This window comes from Astatotilapia calliptera, chromosome 14 (assembly GCF_900246225.1).
Source record: "Astatotilapia calliptera chromosome 14, fAstCal1.2, whole genome shotgun sequence".
Lineage (NCBI taxonomy): Eukaryota > Metazoa > Chordata > Actinopteri > Cichliformes > Cichlidae > Astatotilapia > Astatotilapia calliptera.
The window spans coordinates 31,584,808-31,607,466 of record NC_039315.1 but is presented as its reverse complement, the minus strand read 5'-3'; positions in this window follow the sequence as shown (position 1 = coordinate 31,607,466).

The following is a 22,659-nucleotide window of genomic DNA, read 5'->3' as shown; positions in this document are numbered from 1 at the left end:
AAGGTTGATGGCTCAGTCCCCTTCAAGTTCCTTTTGCAAGTGTGTCAGCAAGTGTATCTGGTGCACAACTTAGCAGCTTCCATGGCATTCAGATTATTGGTGTTCACTTGGAGCCTCAGAGCGCTGCCACATGACCCCTAACACTCTCTTTCACATGTCACGCTGATGTTTTTTATGGTGCATTTTAGCATTCTGATTCTGACTTTTAGAGCCCTGCATGTACATCTGTGAACTTTTACATCCATACATCTCCAGCAGGATCCTAAGGTCATGTGACCAGGACCTGCTGGCTCTATGGACTCTGTGGTCTTTAAACAGAACTTCTCTTTTTAAGCTTGCTTTTGGGAAACTTTGCTCAGGTCTGTTCTTTCATTAATTATAAATGAAATTAATGGGATGGTGTGATAAGAAAAATGTAATAGCATGTTGTGGCTTTCCGCCTTCATTATCGTGGTTTAGACATCATTTTGTGTCTGAAATTTTAGTCATGTGATTTCAGGTGGGCTCATGAGCCTGAATTGCGCAGTTACAAAAGGTGAACAGTCCTTAAATGCTGCTCTCAATAACCTCATGTCATCATTTTATCCACCTTTTATCACAAAAAATATTGTTGACATCAAAGAACGCTGTGAACACATGAAGTTCTGAAGAAGAACAGACAAGTGCTAAAAAAAGGCTCCGAAGTTGAGCTCTGATGAATGCAAATTATCCCCCCGACACACACTCCTTAATTGAGTCTTCACGTCCATTTTACCTGTGACACATCTTCATGACAGTAAACCCCAGGATGGGGCGAGTCAGAGGTGTGAGGCGGGAACACCCTTGAAGCACACTTCCAGCAGCCTGGAATGAGCAGATAAGGCAAAGTAAGTCGGCTAAAAGTGAAATATGGGAAGAGCTGACATGTAACCTGAGCGCGCCTCACTCTCAAGAGCCCTGCTGGATCACTGCCCCAGGGCTGCATCCAACAAGGTGAATGGGAGAATCCTAATGAAGCTGTGAAGGCTCAATCAATACCAACTCGGTACGGGGGGAGGGGGGCATTTGCAGAGCACAACACAGGAAAAGTGAAGTACAAAGAAGGAGAAGATGGATGAATGAAGGCAGAAGAGGAGAGTTGAGAGGAGGGGAAGATCACGACATGAAGAGGGGGAAATAAAGAGAAAAAAGATGATAAAGGGAAATGGAAAGAAAGAAAAAAGATAAGAAGAGAGACAAAGGGACTGAAATAAAGTCATATCATGTAGGGGAGGAAAAGGGAAGAAGGTAAGGATACAGAATGGAAAAGTTGGTGAAAATGAGTGAAGTATATGGCCATATATACATATATAGATATATAGATATATTTAAAGAGAGAGATAGAAAGAAAGATGGAGAATGAGATTGCCTTGGAGAGAGGAGTGTGAGTCTAAATCGAAGACACTTAGAAAAAGCTCATTGATTGTGGTCATGGCTGGCTGGGCCCTCCTATTTGGTTAGTCATCTATTTCTCATGTATGCTGAGATCAAGCCCTCCTCCTTCTCCTCCTCCTCTTTTATCTCTCCATCAGAGATGACTGGACCAACTAGACCTGCAACTTTCTTATGGAGAGGAGGGCAAACTTATAATTACTCCCTCCAACTTTCTGTAAGCATTTCTCCCGAGATCAGCACGGGTGCATCAAAGTGAACAACTTAGTCAACATTATAGCTGTCGAACAAGCACACTCACGAACTCGAAGAGACGTGCCGTTTGATGGAATATCGGCCGTTCTGACACAAATGTAGTCAGCTGTTAAAGGGGGAGTTCAACCCAAAACAAAAATCAGGAATTTTTTTTCATTAGTACTATTTACCCATCTAGACTCGACCCATGTAACTAGTAGCTGAATGTGGGGCTATTGTAGTACTGCAGGATTACTATTGCCATATTACTACATATTTACCCTGTATTAACCAGCTAATTAATATATAAATACTTTTCAGTTAAACTGAATTATTTCCACCTGGAAGACAAGTAAAAAAAAGTCAGCCAGGTTAACCACATGTAACAGTTTTACCCACGACTACATGAGCAGTCAGCTGGGCAAAAGTGGATAATTCTGGAATTATATTTGTGTCAAAAGTGGTCTGTGAGATAAAAACGTACCCAAGCACAGATAATTAGATTTCACAGGCACGACTATTCACCAACACTGGTGTGAGGAATTCAACAATCCATGTCTTTAGAGCTCAGCACCCAGGTACATGTAGATACCTCCTTTCGCTCACACATTTAACCTGCTGAAGCTTTTATTGATTTTTGGTTTTTTTCTTTTAGGACATCAGGAGCAGTATGTTTCCCATGTGTGTGTACTGTGCAATCCACTGACTGCTTAGCTACTCTTTTTAACATTTGTTTTTAACACATGGACTGTATTAAAACGCTGAATAAAACTGCCAAACATGGAAACATTTGAGCAAGAAAGCAAGCAATTTATTTATATAGCACTTTCAGATCAGCCACCAGCTGAACACAAAGTGCTGTACACTTGACATGCCAAAAATGATACATTGAACATGTTAAAAAATAAGAAAATAATATAATAATAAAATAATAATAATAAGATAAGATAAGTAAAATATATATATAAAAAATGGTTATTAAAATGACATTTAAAATAATAAAATTAGCACAAATAGCAAAAACAATAATAAAATAGTATTAAAAAATGATGATGTGAATTACATTCAAAACAATAAAATCAGCACATTAGATTTGAAAACTATCTATGAGTGTTATCATTTACTTATTCATAGCCATCAATAAAATGGGCTATGAATATTCTAGTATGGGTTTCCCAGTTTGGAAGCATGAGAAATGTCTGCCAGTTCTTAAAGATAATTGTGGCAGGGCGTGGTCTGTGGTGCCGCTCCAGGGGAGGTGAACGCACCCGGGCGGCATCCGGAATCACACCTCGCCAGCTTAAAGTGTGGGCTAACTCCTGGGTTATTGTTGCTGTTTGTGTGTATGTTCAGTTGTGAGCTGGAAAGCTGCAGCCGTGCGTTTGTAGCAGCAACCGGAGTGTTAATAAAGATACTGAAAAGCATAAAAACCACATCGGGTCTGCTGTGGTTATGTTGCAATAATGAAACCAGGTAGCATTTGTTTGATATTGCTCAAAAGTAATGATGTAAGCAGTAATGTAATGTACGCAGGTTAAAGGATTGCACCTGCTAGTTGGTTAGCTAAACAGATAATGCTAACAGATATTGTTTCATTATGTAGCCAACCCAAAGCTAAAGATGGCAGAGAAGAAGAGAATTTGGGACTGAAAGCAGCTGCTGCAGATCAAAAGCTCACCATAAAAATGTCAAATCTAACGATATCTTCACTGATAGTGAAAGACATTTTTTATGACTCTACTACCACGAGAAGCTAGCAGCAGCAGTCTAACGACATAGCATTACAAAGAAATGTAAGCACAGAAGTGGCCTAGGTAGTGTTTTCCTGGACATTTTAAGTTAAGGTATACTATAACTGCTTAAAACTTTAGATTAACAATAACATGAGTCATTTAACCTTGTAGTTCATCAGGAGGCACACAATAAAGCTGAAAATGACATTTTCTACCTGGAATGTTCTATCTTTGGTGGAGTTTTTCTAATGAGCTGCTTTACTGCCATGTAACTGTATCAGCAAGTTTTCCAGCAATGCTCAGTCGGCTCATTTGTTTACTTTTAGCTTACAGGTCATCAGCTGCTAGCGCCGTACTCCTTTTGCATGGCTTCGTAGCCTGGCCTCAAGTTTGTTGTTTCTACCTGTAGTGGGAACAGTTTTCCTATATATTTTACAAAGTATTGTGCTTTGAAGATGATCCGAGCTTCTTGTTGGAGGCTGACAAGGCTCGAGCTCTTGGACATGTTTGGGCTTATGTCACTGTTGGACCTGGTGAGGAACGTGGTATGGTATGATGTCGCACATCCCTATGGTTTCGCACCATTACAACATCACCTGCTCATCTGGTCTTGCCAAGATTTTCCTGCAAAACAATGTAATTTGAGACAGAAGAAGTGGGTAGATAATATCTCTGAATGGATCGTACTCTAGCTGAGCGAGATGCTACAAATAGCTAAAGATCAGGAGGGACGGAGAGCAGTGGTTTATTAAAGATTTCTAATGCTTATCTTTTGTTCACAAAGCTGCCACTGAAACTACATGAATGATATCCAAGCATTGGTGAAACTTTTTATGGGACCCAAGTGTTTGGCTCACCACCAGACGTCCTAAGATGGACGTTTCTGCAGCGCAAGCATGAGCACACACAAAGTAGGACAAAGAAAGGAAATCAATTATGAAGCAGAGAACATTTCAAAACATCTACGGACCCTGGAGGGAACATAATCAGTGTTTTCCTCCTACCGTTCAGCAAAAGTTCATAAAAACAAATTGGGATCAAAGCAGCATGGTTGGCTATTTCCCATCACGAAATCATCCAATTAGCACCAAAGACTTGGTGATCATGACAACAGGAGGAATATACATGTTGGGGATGGGGGCTGGAACAATGGAAATAAAGCTGTGTAATGAGAAAAGACAAGAATTGTTAACTGTGTAAATACAGCAATGGAAACCTGTCAGCAGATGAAGTTAGATCAGATGTGGCACAATGGGAGAAAGAAATCGAATGAGAGAGACGATCAATAGAGAGAGAAGCTGCCAGATTAGGGAAGAGACGGAATCAGGGGAGGAGGGAATTCAGCAAGGTCAACGAAGACGAGGGAGAGAGAGTGAGCTACAGACTGAGAGAGAAATAGAAAGAGGGTGGGCGAGCAAAGAGTATCAGCCAAAAAACGAAATCTGTACTTTCAGATATGAGGACAGAAAAAAAAAGAAATTCACTATTGGTTTTTACTGCAAAAGAAAATTGAAGCGGCAACTATTGGGGTCTATCAATTACAGATTCCATCATGACTTGACAAGGTTGAGGCACCCCAGGCGCTTCAACATACTAACACACACTCACACTGTACGCTGGCTGGATGAGCTTGACACCTTACCGCTGCCGCCCTCTGCCCCGTCACACTAATAAACCTGTTGATCCCAGCTGAATAGATACGTGTTCATAAACCCATCATACTGTGTCATGTGATTACAGAGGAACTTAACCTCCTGAGCCATGACTAAATCAAGCCTCACAGGTCTGTGGAAAATATGCGGACAAAACATTTGAAGCCCTTCCTTCCGGTCTCCATGACTACGCAGTTAAACTGATACCACGGCACTCTTTGGTAGTTTTTGTACATCCTGTAACTCATGCGGACATGTCTCAGTGACTGTAACCATTAAACGTCGTCACTTAAAACTGCGTTCACCACAGTGCATTAGCACGGCTTGTGGTGGGTTAACACCCGGCGCTGTGGCATTAAGTGTCGATGAGAGATCATACGACTAATACGTGTTTATATTCTGTCGGCCAGCTTGCTCTGTGAAAGAGAGCGAATGGGAGGGGCGTGAAAGTGCTCCATCAAAACTATGTCAACTATTTAATTCCGCGCATTTGAGAGCTGCGGCAGCTGTCAAACAGAGACTTCAGCTGTCCTCTGCTTCTCAGGCTCTCCCAGAGTCCCCATCTGTGGCTCTCTTTATGCTGTCAGAGCTGCAGTTAGGCAGTATCCCCTTACTCAGTAACACATTAGACTAATGAGGGTTTTTTTGTTTTCTTTTTTTTTTTTTTTGATTAATTAAGTATTTGAAAGTCATTAACTGCACTTACAAACCTTGGTATTGCCTTTCTTTTACATGTTCATGGTTTTAGACCAGGAAAGGGGTATTAGTGTTGATACTGCTTCCCTTAAACCAGGGGTGTCCAACTCCAGGCCTCAAGGGCTGGTGTCCTGCAGGATTTAGATGTGTCCTTGATCCAACACGGCTGATTTAAATGGCTAAATCAACTTGTCTTGAAGTTATCCAGGGGCCTGGTGATGAAGTAATCATGTCATTCAGGTTTGTTGACCCTGGATGATATCTAAAATCTGCAGGACACTGGCCCTTCAGTCCTGGAGTTGGACACCCCTGCCATAAACCAACCTTACCCCGTCCCAAATGCCTCCTCTTGTGACCATCTTGTGTTGTTCGAGGCCATGATGGTCTAAGTTGCTATTTCCCTTTAAAAGATGTTCATTTACAACTAAGACGTCATAATTAATGTAATGTTAAAAAAAATATCATTGGTTAACTCCAATTAAGTTTAACTCATTCTTTTTGCTTCTTGGCAGAGAAGAACTGGGCAAAACGTCTGCCAGAGAATCACGAATGAATTTGCCAAAGCCAACGTAAGCTTAAACAGACAAACATCTCTGTCCAGAAGAGCGCAGTCCTGGGAACAGCTAAGATACTGCGCAGGACCCTCAAGCTCCCAGGCCTCTGGTAGAGGACCCAAGCTTGAAGTATAAACCACCAGCAGGGGCGTGCTGGGTGTTTTATATATATCTATATATATATATATATATATATATATATATATATATATATATATATATATATATATATATATATATATATATATATATATCTTGGCATCTGTAGTAGATGAACATGATTTGAAAGTTACTTCCTGAAAAGTATTGGGAAAAACATTCAGCAAACACCTGACACAGGAGCTGAGAAACATATCAGGTCCTTATGATGATCCATCCACTGTTCCCCAAACCATCAGAAATGGGCTCAGTTGAAGGGTTGCTGTCAAGAAGCTGTTCTTAAGAAAGGGGTGAGGTGTATCAAATTACACAAAAACTAGCCTTAAAATTAATGGTAACAAATCTATTAGAGCAATGAATCGAAATGTGAAAAATGTGGTTTAAAACATTATCAGTATGTAAGCAGGAGGTCACAAGATATATAGAATAATACACTTGTATGTAAAACATGACACATGCTCTTACAGGGTTTGGAGATCCAAGCATACTCCCAATGCAGCAAAATCATACTGGGATAGAAAAATAGAGTGAAACCCTATCATTCATGTATTGGTATCCCCAGTATTTCCAAGGATGCTTGTCCACGTTTCAAGTCACTGCAACTCTTTCCCAAATGAGGGGTGGCTCGAGACTTTTGCACAGAAATGTATGAGTTAATATAAGAGATTTAAATCATGAAGCTTTATCATGAGTAATACATTTCCCATTCCACAGAGAAACAGGCATTAAGTAAATAAAGATTTCTCCAGGAAACATGGTTCTGGTTCATATTCCCCATGTTAGTGTCAAAAATGTACAACACCACATATCTACATGTACAGCATGCTGATAGTGTGCACATGTACAGTGTTAATCTAGGGTGGCCATCTAAATGACCATAATTCCTTCAAGTCAGCTAAGTTTACACAGAGATCAAATCATGTCATGTTTCCATTGTCAGGGCAACATGTGCGCAGTATTAACTCCTCTGTGTTTGGACGTTTACGTTCAACATCACCTTCCTATACGCTTAATTCACCCCTAATGTTACTGATGTGTGTATATCTGTGTTAATGGTGTTATGTCGAATATCGGTGATTTGTTATGATGGGGGCTGTAAACCAGACGAGGACAGAACGGGAGGAGGGAAGTGGAAGCAGGGTGTTGAGAGAGGCTTTGAGCATGTGCTGAGAAAAATCTGCCTATGTGTGTGCAGTCTGTGACCAGAGTGACAGGCGGATGACTCACCATCAGGACACAACGGGGTCAGGACACATCTACCGGGAGATGATGACTTCATTACCTCTTGAAAGATAGATAGAAACATCCCTCCATTTCCCCTCAAGCCACTCGGAGTGTAAACTACTCAGAGGAGCCAACGGAGGAAGAACTATTGAATCATACTAATCATAATACAGCAGTTCTTTTTGGTTTTTTTGGGGCTTGACCTATGCTGGGGGCTCCACGGGATGTGCTTTGTTTGCAATAGCCATTGATCTACTCTCATTGTTTCAACAAACTCCCACCCCTTTTAGCAGGGAAAGGGAAAAACAAGAGCAATGGATTTGTAATAATAGTTCAAAACAGTGCTATAGATTTATGCTGTAAAGCCATGCTCACTAGCAGAATTGAGACTTATTGATCTTACACCCATGGCGCTTCTTATCGGCAGAAAAGAGCATCAGAATTTATTTGGTAGCGGGAGGGGGGGGGGGGGGGGGGCAAGCCATGCAGAGCAGTGCCATTATTTCATATTTTTAATTCTCATTTTTCCTTTCTTTCCATGTGCCTCCTTTTCTTTTTGACATTTGCTTCTCTACGCATAAATTACCCTGACATTTCTATCTGGACAAATTAAAACTGGTGTAATGCTTTTTTTCCTTATTCCTAACAGAGAAATATTACTGATTGTAATTCTATTAAATTAATAGCACTTTCCATGGAAAACACGGGTATATTCTACATTCAGTTCAATTCAATGTAATTTTATTAAGATAGAGCCAAATCCCAAAAACAGCTGACTCGAGGCCTGTTATGTTGTGGAGGGCTTTAGGGTTTTTTCCTACTATATTACAGAGAAAACCTCAAGAATGAGCAAGCACTTGTTGGCAACAGTTGGAAGAAAAAACTCCCTTTTAACCGGAAGAAACAGCCGGTGGAACCAAGCTCAGGGAGGGGCAGCCATCTGCCGCAACCAGTTTAGACTATGGAGAGGAAGACTGCATAAGATAAGATAAGAAACACCGTGCAAGCCAGAGTTTAATCATTAAATGCAAAGTGGTGTATAACCACATAGAGAGTAAGCATTTTTGCCATCATCATCTTAGTCTTTTGAAAGTGTGGCACTGACATAGGTTGCATTGCACTATGTAGGCTACATCAGCTTGATAAGAACGATCTAAAATCCTCATTATCTACCAATCTGTAGCACTTCGTGACAAAAGAAGCTAAAACCCATGTGCCCCTTTGATGCTAGCATACCTAACAAGACATGCACGCCAAGCACATAAAATCTGTGAGAATATTTCCATGCATTAAAAATATTTTATGAACTCACCTATTAATGAAGCACATTTTTTGAGGACGAAAATGAACCAAAAAGGCAACATTTTTGGTATTTCTATACGTTACATGACAAGTCTGCATCTGAAAAAAATCACAATTTTGTGTCAATGTGTAATGGCCCTAGAAGTCTAAATCGTAGGTAATAGTAAAGGGCTTAATCCTAGCCTTATAAACACACATCATAGATCAAAAACCTGATGGAACAAAACAATACAATGTTGTACACACCCTGACTTGCTAACACATTAGCCATTAGCTCACCAAGCAGTTCACAAACCAGCCCCGAAGTCACGATATCACAAAACTTTGAGAAACATACATTTCATGATGACCTGCAGAGTTTTTTCTTTTTTTTGTCTCTTCACCAATATGATTCATCTTCCCTTGTTGTCATATGACTGAAGCAATGATTGTTACTCAAGCTTCATAAAGCACAGAAACAGAATAAATTGAGGAATTGAGACAGAGACAATAAACAGTGATTACATCGCCTGAGTTCAAGGTGAGTCTCACACAGCTGAACTATCAAGCATGTAGCTCGGAAATGATTTTAGAGTGAAGGGGCTGTTGTCTCTTGGTGAGTGGCAGACTCATTAAAGCGCTGTCTCTCTTTTGTTTAGTCAAGACTGAAATAGTTTGGGCCCCATTAGCCTGCTGGTTTGACGGGAGATTATTGCTTTGGAGTTTTCACTTTGTTCTCTCTTTTATTTGACCTTGAATTGATTTTTACTTACCTAATTCTCCTTTTTCATTTGCGCCTTTCTATTTAAGCGTTACACTATTTAGCAATTTGATGCAAAAAGCTAAACAAGATTACAGACGTTGGATAAAAATGCAGATATCAAAGTCTAACAGTTCGTCTTCACTACCACCTCCCTTTCTTGTTCCAATGCAGTAATCTTGGTCTTCTGAGGCTTTGTTACACTGCTGATGCATTCATCCTCCTCACTCCACCCACAGTGGTAGAAGTGAACTTTTGTTTCAGTGCGCTGCTGGTGAGAAAGCCATCTGCGGGGAGGCTGTTCCTCACCAGGGTGGGAGTTCTTCTGATGTGTTTTTGTAAGGCCACGTCGGTGTGAAAATACCACAGTAGCCTCATGTGTCACAGTCTCTGTTCTTTGTATTTTGAATGCTTAAAAGGCATACTGTGATTGAAACAAAGTGTTATTAAATCACATCTGAAAGCAAACATGTCTTCTGCTGTTAGGCGTGGAAAGTCTGTTGTCTGTTATATTTGTAGAAGTTGGATAAAGATGGACATTAATTTTAAAAACATAAACTGTATATAAAAGATTTTTGAGTGTCCAGCTATCAGCTAGTGTGAGCTGACTTAGTTAGAAAGCTGTATCCACAGTTATGCACTGTTACACTTTCACAGTTGTTGATACAATGAAACATACAATGAAATAAATAATTAATCACTGCCTTTTTTGGGTACCTGTTGAAATCCAGGCTCTGGCTGCTGAGCTGGGGTCGCCATTCACTCAGCTTTAACATGACTCCGGGTTCTTAGCTAGCTTTGTGTTAGCATGTTGTTGTTTCTGTCCTACCTGCGGTTTGCATTACACCAGCAACATCCAGCTGTAGGATGCTCCACCATTTATCTCCTCGCACACACGAAATGAAATTATTACAATAACATGTTCACATAAGTGAAAATAGCGCATTACTTTGGAAGCTCTTAGAGACTTTTACCCACACACAAAGAGAAGATGTTGTATTCTTTTCCCAGATTAAATATAAATTAATTAATTTCCATGTAACACGTGGATAATATCTAATAACCCACGAGAGTCCGTTCAGAATTGACCAGCTCCTCTGGGCCACCTTCTATAATCATATACAAGGTCAGAAAGTATGAGGCTCCTTGCTCCCCCCTGTCTCTTGGATCTCTCTCCCTGCTTGTCACCGGCTGGCTGCATGAGAATGAAATCACGGTGGCTGTATTGGCTTTCTGGAACATTCCTCAGCTCTGAATGGGAAGGTCACCCACAGCGCGGACAAGAGAGATTCAATTTAAAATCTGTGCAGCTCGCCTGTGCAAATGTGTGTGTGTGTGAGAGGGGGAGATACTGACATGAATCCTTCCCCACGACAAAGTGATTGCCACCTCACACCAAAATATAACACCACTGTTGAATTTCTGCTATTACACCAGCAGGAGTGCAAATAATGTTAGCAAGAGTTCTATTTCAGGCCACAGAAAACAAACTGCAACTTCCTTTTTGCACCATTTTAACAAACACACACACACACCCTTCCACCAGCCCCACAGTGGCGCCATCCAGGGCCGTGGCAGAACAGGTAGTGTCACCCAAGGGCTGCATGCTCAATTCGCCAGGGGCCAGTGGGGAGATTGTCCCTCTCGGCCAGGAACCTGCCCACAAAGACAGGAAGTGGAACTCTTCCACCTGATACCGCAGCACCGCAGGGCCCTGCGGGAGAGAAACTTTTCAGCGTGACGGCCGTGATGGATTAACTGATATTCACAAAACGTGTTTACCTAGGCACATACAGACGGTAAGCAGCACGCTGCTGTGCATACAATGGAGACAAACAAGGCAGAGTGTAGCAGAAGCAGTACGGCAAATAAAGCCACGCATCAGGAAAAAAGAAAAAAAGTGAAACAGCGTGAAGGTATGGAGGGGAGTGGGAGGCTTTGGAGTCATTACTCATTGTTGAGTGTTGTCAAATGATATTAACCCTTTCATCTGTTCAAGCCAAGCAGCCGCGGAGCAGTTCTCACTTCAGTGACAGCCTGGCTCGTTTTCCTTTCTTCTCTCTCTTTTCTTTGATGCAGTTCCAGTCCACCAAACAAACTCGCCCGCGTCCTTTCATCAGGCGAGCAGCGTACCATAAAAAATGACTGGCGCGGCCTGAACAGCAGCCGGCAGAACCGCATTCAGCATCGCGGGTCAGAGTCTAACGCGAGGCTCTTTTAGTCACAGGTCAAAACCAACTTCCTCCTCGTCCCGTCAGACCCGTCATTCGGAAATTTAATGACAACACATGAATGAAAAAGAACTGTGGTGTGATCTTGAAGCTAAAAGCTAAGGTTGTCTTTTTTAAAAAATACTGTCCAGCAGATAAAGAAGCAGGTACACTGCTTTAGTAAGAACAGATTTCATCTTCTTGTACCTTTGCCCATGAAAGAATACCTGTCATCAAAATTAATCCAACTAATTTAAATCTGCAAGAAAGTAAAAATCACAGTGGTCATTAAAATGTGTTCAGAATTTGCAAACTGATAATAATTAACCTTATAACTCATTATATAAGCTGCCTTTATATGTTAAAAGTATTGATATCAATATTAGTATCGGCAATAATGCCCTGCCCTTGGTATTGGATTGATACCCAGATGTACAGTATCACACAGTCACCTGACATCTCCACCATCCCCGCTTCCCACGACTATACAACTGCCAAAAAGGTGAAAACTGAGAGTTTGCTGAAAAATCACACAGCCAGTGCACAGTGAATACAGCAAAGCTGCAGTTCATCAGCTTTCAGTCATTTGAAACCTCCTGCTTCGCCTCATCAAAATGACTGAGTGCTTTCCTGTGTTAACGTCCTTAACCTGAGTCCTGCGAGGGTGCCACTTCTGAATTGAAGTACTTTGTTTTCCTGGGAAGACGTTGTTCTTGGTGTAAACGGAAATCTCAGAGATCTCAACGTGCACAACAGATAAACAGAATCACTTTAGCCTATAGCGCTATAGGAAGGCACGTAAGAACATATTTTTGTGTGATTTGAGTGAACTGCAACTTTCATATCTGAGCTCATCTCTGTTTCCATGTCTGTTTTTCTGTGATCCTTCTACTTCTCCCTCCCCTCCTGCCGTCTCTCCTCTCGGCAGCATGTTGTACAGTCTGGGTCTCTCTCTCGGGGTTGCACACTGTGTGTATGTGCCTGGTATGGCAGACAGGCCTGACCCATTTTACTGAACGCTTTTATCCCCACCATCCCATCCCCTCCTCCTCCTTCACTCTGTCTCTGAGTCCCTCGCCGTTGACTTGCTGTATATTTGTATGCGTGTCTATCACTCGACTGTGTTTGGTGGTCATTCGTCTGCCTGTCTCATTTCCCTTCTCTTCCTGCTTTTCCTTCTTGAAAGATGCAGAGGGGGGTTGTTAGCCATTTACATTCGAGAGGGTGTTTCCAGGGATCTTAGACACACACATGTAGTTCACGATTTTTTTGGCCTCATGGTAACATAATGCATTGCTTCATAACTAAAAGTCTAACCCCACACCTAACCTACACCTGACTTTAACCTGAACTGTAAAATGCGAGCATGACCTTGAAATTTTTTGTCTCTAAAAGCACTAAAACACAGAGTACTTTCCAAAAAGTCCCATCATACGAGAGCTGTACCAATAGACTGTATATAAAAGATGGAAGTTGTTACTGTGACATCACATTGGTTTCTGAAAGTCTGAAGAATACTGAAGTTGGAACTAAGAGTTTTAGTCGCTGCTGTGGTAGGTTTTTTTTTAGCACTATAACTGGAAAAGAAGGGGGAGTGTTTAGTTAGCAGCTAATGCTAGCAAACTTGGTTAGGCAAACTTCCACGTTCACCTTGGCTGGAGATTGCTGCCTATCACCTGGTGAAATTGTACACATAAAGTGTGCCAACCCAAAAATCTCCTTGTAAAAGCTTTGGTTGCTAGCAGATTAACCCAGTCACCTATAGTCTGCATGAAAGATGCTGCTTTGTCTGCAAACACCTGTCTTCAAATTGAAAGCTGTGCCTTACTGCTCGTTTTTAAAAATTGTGTCACATTTTTCAGTTTCACTACCATTTGGTGAGCAGTTTGCAAATCTTTGCAGACAAATCAGCATGTGCCATGTAAACTACCGCAGCAACCTGCTAGCGAACAATGCAATCGCAAGGAGGTTTTTGGTAGAGCACGGTATCAACCACTTGCCAACCAGTTGTGGAATACACTTTTCTCCAGCAACCTGCAGTTCCCAGTGTCTATGACATGTCTTTAGGCCTGAGTAAATGAAGGTTTCATAGTCAGCGACAGGAGTGACAGCTGCCTCCAGCAACCACTCACCAACTGATGAGAGAAATCACGTTTTGGCCTACTGGTTGTGCCTGGACTAAATCTCAAATTGGTCGTTATAGAAAAAGAAATACTACACCTACCCTCCACACACAAACACACACACAATGACCTGGTTTGAGTAACAGCTAACAGTGGAAGACGATACAGACAAATACAGGAGAAGATAATAAAGTTGCAAACATCACAGACGGGCAAATGATGTCAGCATGGACATCAGGGGAAGACTAGCGCGAAGACAAACTGCTCATGCGGAAGCCGGGAACGCTTTAGACATGCTCAAAGAATGTGTGTAGAGAGAGAAAATGTAAAAAAGCACAAATTACTCTAAAGTGTGCGTAACTGATGAATGATTGACTGAATGAGCCTCGATGGAGGAGCGAGACAGTGATGAGCAAACTCGGTTAGCCGGGCTGTGTGCGCCAGTGTGGGGAGCAGCCTCCGGCCTGTCGCTTACAGCGCAGAGAGACTCATAAATCCTGATTATTTTAGCTAATGAGAACTCGCTCCCATCTCAATAAATCACAAACAGGTAAAGTGCACACACAAGGAGCATAAAATACAACGTGCATTTAAACTGTACAAAGACTACACACACTCCCCTCCCATGGACAAATACTTGGTTGCTGTGTTGTTTGCGTATCTAAAGGGCGTAACACAGCCTCCCATCTGAGAAAACATGGAGGTGGCACAGTCTAGACAGTGACAGACAAACCACACAGACTGCAAATTAGCTAACTTTTAGCCCAACACACAAACTCTTTTCACCTTACCCCCCCACCAATAATACCTTTTATACTCTGCACAATGCTGTAATTTTCTTTGTGTGTATTTTATGAAGAATTTAAAAGGAATATAATTTCTCTTCGCCAGGAGATATAGCTCCCTAACACTTATCTTAGATTAGCACAAAGACTATAAATCCTGTGTGTTTACTGTGCAACTTTTGCTAGCTTAGTGGGTATGCATAGCATCAATATAACTTAAAAGGGGGTGAGGATTTCCACAAGAAATCCTTCAATTCCAAGATCTATTTTTTTTACAAGAAAGGTTGCTGCTTGACTGCAAAACCCTTTTTTTTTTTAGAAAACCCTTTAATATTCTCTTTTCTCAGTGGCTTTAACATGCTGATAGTATGGAGTTTGACTAGCTTGTACATTAGCACACTACACTACGTTATAAAACTACCACCTTATGTAGCGTACCTCATAATAACCATTAAGAGATTATTTAGATGTTTGGGGAAATCTATTCACTTCCTTTAAAAGAGTTATATTGTTTTCAAACCAAATCGTGCTAGAGTTTTTGGACCCTAACCCCCAAGAGAAAGCGGAGTATAACCTCAACCTGAAGTAACAGCAACATGGTAAATTGACTAATTTGTATATAGCACTTTTCTACTCTCTCAGAGTACTCGAAGCACTCTATACAACATGACATAGTCACCCAATCACTGTGTTCTATGTTTCGTAGTGCTTCCTAACTACCATTCATACTCCAATGGACGCATCAGAGCGCAATTTGGAGTTAGGATCCTGCCCAAGGATACTTGCAGACTGGAGGAGCCAGGGATCGAACCACTAACCTTCCATCAGCAGGGGTGGGCAACTCCAGGCCTCGAGGGCCGGTGTCCCTGCAGGTTTTAGATGTGTCCTTGAACCACCACAGCTGATTTAAATGGCTAAATTAGCTCCTCAACATGTCCTGAAGTTCTCCAGAGGCCTGGGGCCCGTTCTTCGTACGTCGCTTACTACATCCAAGATCAAATGACACATCCAAGATCAAATCATCGCGCTAACCGTGAGCTCGCTAATCCGGTTCCCCGAACACACCTGCTGTTGACGATTACTACAGCTGGACGCAGGAATGTGACATCACTGGGTGTCGTAAAAGGGGCTACGCATCGATAGTAGAAACATTGATCGGCAACCCGCTGATTGGTCGGCGAAAATGTCGAAGGGGCGTGCTCGGTATTTTCCGGCAGCAGAGCAAGAACTCATGAGTGAGGGATTTCAGGAGTTTCAGAGTTTAATTAAAACGCAAGAGAACACTGCAAAGGCTGCAAAAGCAAGGAGAGAGGGCTGGCAGAAAGTTGCTGACAAATCAAACTCGTAGGTAATTTAATAATAATAATAATAATAATGGATTGGATTTATATAGCGCTTTCCAAGGCACCCAAAGCGCTTTACGATACCACTATTCATTCACTCTCACATTCACACACTGGTGGAGGCAGCTACGGTTGTAGCCAGGCTGCCATATCGCGCCATCGGCCCCTCTGGCCAACACCAGTAGGCGGTAGGGTAGATCTATCATATGACACTATATTGTCCAATATCATATGGCATTATATTATATTATAATATGTTATATTATATCCCCTTTCACATTAGAGCCACAACAGGACCCACAAGAACATGGGAACAAGTAAAAGTGGAATACAGGAGTATTCTACAGAATGGTAATATTTATCTCTTAGATTGCTTTGCGTCTCTTGGCAAGGTAATACTGGCCTGTAATACTCTGTTAGTTTGTTCATAACAGCAACCAAGAAAAGGGCAGAGGAAAAAAAGACAGGTGGTGGTCCTGCACCCCCTCGTCAACAAGTTGGTTAAGTAAATAATACCCTCACGGGAATATCGATATCTCTCTATGAGCACACTGTCGCGCTGAGCTAAAGGATCCTGTCTGTCCCGCAATATACGCTGAATTCTGAGGACTCTCCTTATCAATCTTGCACCTTCCGCAATGGGTTGGTCGCGTATACGGACAGGACATGGCTGCGACAGGCTTCCCAAATCCACCTTCGCTTTTATAGCCGTGGTCTCTCATCTTGATTACACGAAGTAATTTACAATTACTACTCTGAAATATGAATTACATCTGTAATAATCACATACATGTAATAGAATGTTAATAGTTCATTTCCCTTTTTTAGGAAATGACCTGTATGTATCTGTGTGACATCAATAAAAGGATCAAGTGCTGCATTATCTTTAGTTACATTGATAATATTTATTTATGGTGAAACAGTGGAAAAATATCGCTGTTGCTTTCGTATAAATGAAGCGGACATACCTGCGTGGCCGCGATCTAATCCTGTTTACATAAAGTAAACCTGCTCCCGAGCAGGTTTACGCTTACGGCTCTGTTGCTATGACAGCAAGTCCCGGATGAGCTTCGGGGAACCGACTGATCCAGGATCACGCGAAATCGTCAACAATCTAATCCGGCTAACCTACTTAGCGAGGTACGAAGAACGGGCCCCTGGTAAAGAACTAATCATGTGATTCAGATATGTTGACCCAAGGTGAGATCTAAAACCTGCAGGACACCGGCCCTCGGGGCCTGGAATTGCCCACCCCTGCATCAGTAGCTCACTGCGCTATCTCCTGAGCTACAGCCACCCCAACACGTTAGCACAACTTAGGACATCCTATAGTTTCTTTTTTTCCTCCAGCTGCCTATAGAGAGAAAGCTAGCAGCCAATTTCCCAGTGTGTCTTTTTTCCTGTCTTCCTTGATTCAGCCCCCAGCCAGTTGCAGCAGATGGCAGTCCCTCCCCGAGCCTGGTTCTGCTGCAGGGTTTCTTCCTGTTAAAATGCAGTTTCTTCTTCCTACTGTTGCCAAGTGCTTGGTCACAGGCGGTCATTAGATTATTGGGGTTTTCGCTATATATATAGTGACTTGAGGTTGTTGTTGTCTTGTGCTATATAAATTTAAATCAGCTGAACTGAGTTGAATTTCTGATTGCTAGTGTTGTTAGAAAAATCAACCGTTTATGAAAGAATCTCCCCCTGTTAGACTTTCTAAGTAACCTTGCCACATAAAACTCCACTTTCTGGTTGTTCTGAACAAACTGTTAGAGTAAAAAGCTCAATACTGCTCTTAGTCATTTCTTTACAGAAAAAGCTACAACTACAGTGGGGCTAAAAAGTATTTAGTCAGCCACCGATTGTGCAAGTTCCCCCACCTAAAATGATGACAGAGGTCAGTAATTTGCACCAGAGGTACACTTCAACTGTGAGAGACAGAATGTGAAAAAAAAATCCATGAATCCACATGGTAGGATTTGTAAAGAATTTATTCGTAAATCAGGGTGGAAAATAAGTATTTGGTCAATAACAAAAATACAACTCAATACTTTGTAACATAACCTTTGTTGGCAATAACAGGGGTCAAACGTTTACTATAGGTCTTTACCAGGTTTGCACACACAGTAGCTGGTATTTTGGCCCATTCCTCCATGCAGATCTTCTCGAGAGCAGTGATGTTTTGGGGCTGTCGCCGAGCAACACGGACTTTCAACTCCCGCCACAGATTTTCTATGGGGTTGAGGTCTGGAGACTGGCTAGGCCACTCCAGGACTTTCAAATGCTTCTTACGGAGCCACTCCTTTGTTGCCCGGGCGGTGTGTTTTGGATCATTGTCATGTTGGAAGACCCAGCCTCGTTTCATCTTCAAAGTTCTCACTGATGGAAGGAGGTTTTGGCTCAAAATCTCACGATACATGGCCCCATTCATTCTGTCCTTAACACGGATCAGTCGTCCTGTCCCCTTGGCAGAAAAACAGCCCCATAGCATGATGTTTCCACCCCCATGCTTCACAGTAGGTATGGTGTTCTTGGGATGCAACTCAGTATTCTTCTTCCTCCAAACACGACGAGTTGAGTTTATACCAAAAAGTTCTACTTTGGTTTCATCTGACCACATGACATTCTCCCAATCCTCTGCTGTATCATCCATGTGCTCTCTGGCAAACTTCAGACGGGCCTGGACATGCACTGGCTTCAGCAGCGGAACACGTCTGGCACTGCGGGATTTGATTCCCTGCCGTTGTAGTGTGTTACTGATGGTGACCTTTCTTACTTTGGTCCCAGCTCTCTGCAGGTCATTCACCAGGTCCCCCCGTGTGGTTCTGGGATCTTTGCTCACCGTTCTCATCATCATTTTGACCCCACGGGATGAGATCTTGCGTGGAGCCCCAGATGGAGGGAGATTATCAGTGGTCTTGTATGTCTTCCATTTTCTGATGATTGCTCCCACAGTTGATTTTTTTCACACCAAGCTGCTTGCCTATTGTAGATTCACTCTTCCCAGTCTGGTGCAGGTCTACAATACTTTTCCTGGTGTCCTTCGAAAGCTCTTTGGTCTTGGCCATGGCGGAGTTTGGAGTCTGACTGTTTGAGGCTGTGGACAGGTGTCTTTTTATACAGATGATGAGTTCAAACAGGTGCCATTCATACAGGTAACGAGTGGGCGACAGAAAAGCTTCTTACAGAAGACGTTACAGGTCTGTGAGAGCCAGAGATTTTCCTTGTTTGAGGTGACCAAATACTTATTTTCCACCCTGATTTACGAATAAATTCTTTACAAATCCTACCATGTGAATTCATGGATTTTTTTTTCACATTCTGTCTCTCACAGTTGAAGTGTACCTCTGGTGCAAATTACTGACCTCTGTCATCATTTTAAGTGGGGGAACTTGCACAATCGGTGGCTGACTAAATACTTTTTTGCCCCACTGTAGGAGATAGCTTGCTTAGCATAGCACACAGGCAAACAGCAAGCTGGCTCTGGCCATATATTATAAAGCATAGATGTAGCCAGCATGGTATCATCCACTAATAAGTGAAGTCCTGTTGTAAACCTTTGATATGAGCATTTTTGTCATTGCTATATTCGTGTTTTGAAACCAGATATTAACCTAAAGACGCTGCACACTCATTTGTTTACCCAATTCCTTTCTGACGCTAATAAGGACCATCACTGAAAAAAATTATGTTTTCATCAGTATGGCCTTATCCATAAACTCATCAGTTAAATGTCCACCAACATCACAGAGAAACTGAAAAGTTACCCCATTTAAAAAAATGCGCATTTAAGGCACTCTACTTTTATAACACATACCAGTGACTCCAAAAATGTAGCCTGGGTTTGGGTGAGGGGGGTTTACAGTAACGGAGCACTTTGTAAAATGTCAGACTTTTCTTTTGAAAAGTCTTTATCTCAGCATCAGGACAGTATAGCATCACAGCTTCCCAAATCACAATCTCCCCCCGATTTACAGTAAATTGTTAAACTGTCCACAATGAAACATGTAAAGATAATATCCTTGAGAGCATGGGACATTTATTTCTCTTATGTATTCTTAGTGGCTCATTTCTTATGAGTTACAGTGAATGAAACCGTGGGAAGACAGAGGAAGTTGCTCCCTTCGGTCTGCACTAGGCCTCCTTCAGCCCTGAGCCTGGTAGCTGTTGTTCCCGCTCTGAAACCTCTTCACAACATGAAATTTAATATCTCTCTTTAATTCCTCCAACCAGTGGCTGGTAAACTGTGGTTTTGGGAGCGAGCAGAGTCCGGGGATAATTCCATGAGGTTAATATCTAACCATGACCACAGCCTCTCCCTCTCTTCCATCTTCCCTTCTCCTTGGCGTTGACCGCAATGCTCCTCTCCTACTGTCTGAGCTGTCAGTCAGCTGCTTTGCCCTCATCTATCCAAAACAACACACACACATCCCAGTTTTCAGCAGCCTCTGTTACTGTTCTGGGTCTGTTTGGAAATCTATACAGCAGCTTTTGTGTCAAGTGGACATTGTTGGTAGGTCAACACACACAAGGTTGGAACTGAGATACATTCACCGTGATCTGTCTTTACCCTCCTATGCGTGCGTGCGCGCACACACACACACACACACACACACACACACACACAGAAGGGTGATAGACACCGGTGTATAACCCAAAGCCGGAGGCGGCGTAGCAACATCAAAGATTAAGCAAGTTGTGGCAGGAGGAAATTGCTGCTCCACCTCGCTGTGGCAGGATGACATCAGTGGCGTGGGTGGCAGAGGGGTGTCAGGGCCTGGAGGGAAAGGCGTCGGTGAGAGAGGGCAGGACAAAAGAGGGAGGAATCAAGCCGTCCAGAGGAGGTTAGCTCCTATCATTAACAGCCCTGACGTCATGGTATAAAATGGGAAATGGCCTCGGAGGCTTGGGGAAAAGTTTGGGAATAAATTTGCATAGACTTTTGCAGTTTGCCTGAACTTTGGGATTGAGACACGAAGTGCCAGGATGCAACTCGAGTGATTTTTAATCCGGCGTTGCTGTTCAAATGCCGGAGTGACTCCTGTCTGACAATAAGATTCAGCGACTCAATGAAACTGTTCAATACGCTTTGAGAAACTCAGCACAAACTCGCACGGCTCCTGAAAACGACAGCAAGCCCTCCTCCCCTCAGACTGCAGCGTGGCTAAATAAAAAACTCCTGCTAGAGCACATGACATTTGTAATCTGTCCTCAGCATCAATTGTGCACGCTTTTATTCACTACCAAATAGCCCTCTACCGCCAGGACAAATATCACATCCATATACTGCAAATGTAATTTACCGACTCATTCATGTTATTGCATTTTTCCAGTCAATACTCTCCTGATTCAGAGGATTCGGAAAAGACTAAAAAAAACACAGCGAACAAGCTGAGGCACTTTTGAAAATGAGCTGTACAATAGATACCTTGTCATCAATGTATTATGCTCCTAATGATGATGACACATGACTCGTCCGGTGGTGAGGAATAGGCACACATTTATATAAATGGATTGCCTCTGTGGTGTGGCCCTGCAGCTCTGCTGACAAAGTGGATAACTGATAGCAGCAGATGGGTCAGACTGCATAGGTATGCATGGTCTGTGGAGCTAATACGCCACCTAGTGGTGTAATTTTACTGTCTATGCAGTACAACCCGCTCTTATCACTTCAGTACTGAGCAAATTAGGCACAGAGTGAAGGAAAGCACCTTCAGTTCAGTTACTTTTCCTACATGTGAAAGTGTTTACTCCAGATTTCTCTGACGGTAGTAATTTCAACTTTATAAAGCAACAAGGTTACAGGGCAGATATTTTCAAACTAAAGCCACCCAAAAGTATCTAAAATAGCTATAATTAGCACTTGTAATTCAGTACAGATATGTAGGAAACCAACAGAGCCACACATAGAGGGAGATAAGAAGAATTTAAACAAGACAGCAGATCAGTCAAGACACACTTTTTACACGACTTTAGGTTCAAAACAATAATAATCAGGTTTTATAGGTTAGGCGTGAATGATAGAAAACTTCCTTATTTCTCTTTTGATATCCATGAGGTCGTCACCCATGTAGGGATGGAACTGGGTTTTATTTTAGCTTCATGTTGTAGAGGCACACCTTCACTCCATCCATCCATCTTCTCCTGCTTATCCGAGGCCGGGTCGCAGGCGCAGCCCAAGCAGAGAAGCCCAGACCTCCCTCTCCCCAGCTACCTCCTCCAGCTTGTCCGGGGGAACAACAAGGCGTTCCCAGGACAGCCGAGAAATAGAATCTCTCTTCACACTTTACATTTCAATACATTCATACATTTATTTTGCCTTTATTGTTAGTTTATTTTGTCAAAAGCCTTTTCATGTGGGAGTTACAAATAGGAAACTCTGTAAGTGGTTGAAGATTAAGCCAAAATAAAACCCAATCCCAACCCTAGATGGGCAACTTGTGACCTGGTGAATGTCAAATATAGCGACTATTGTCTCTTCACTGTCAGTGTGGGGCATAATCGTGCCAAGAT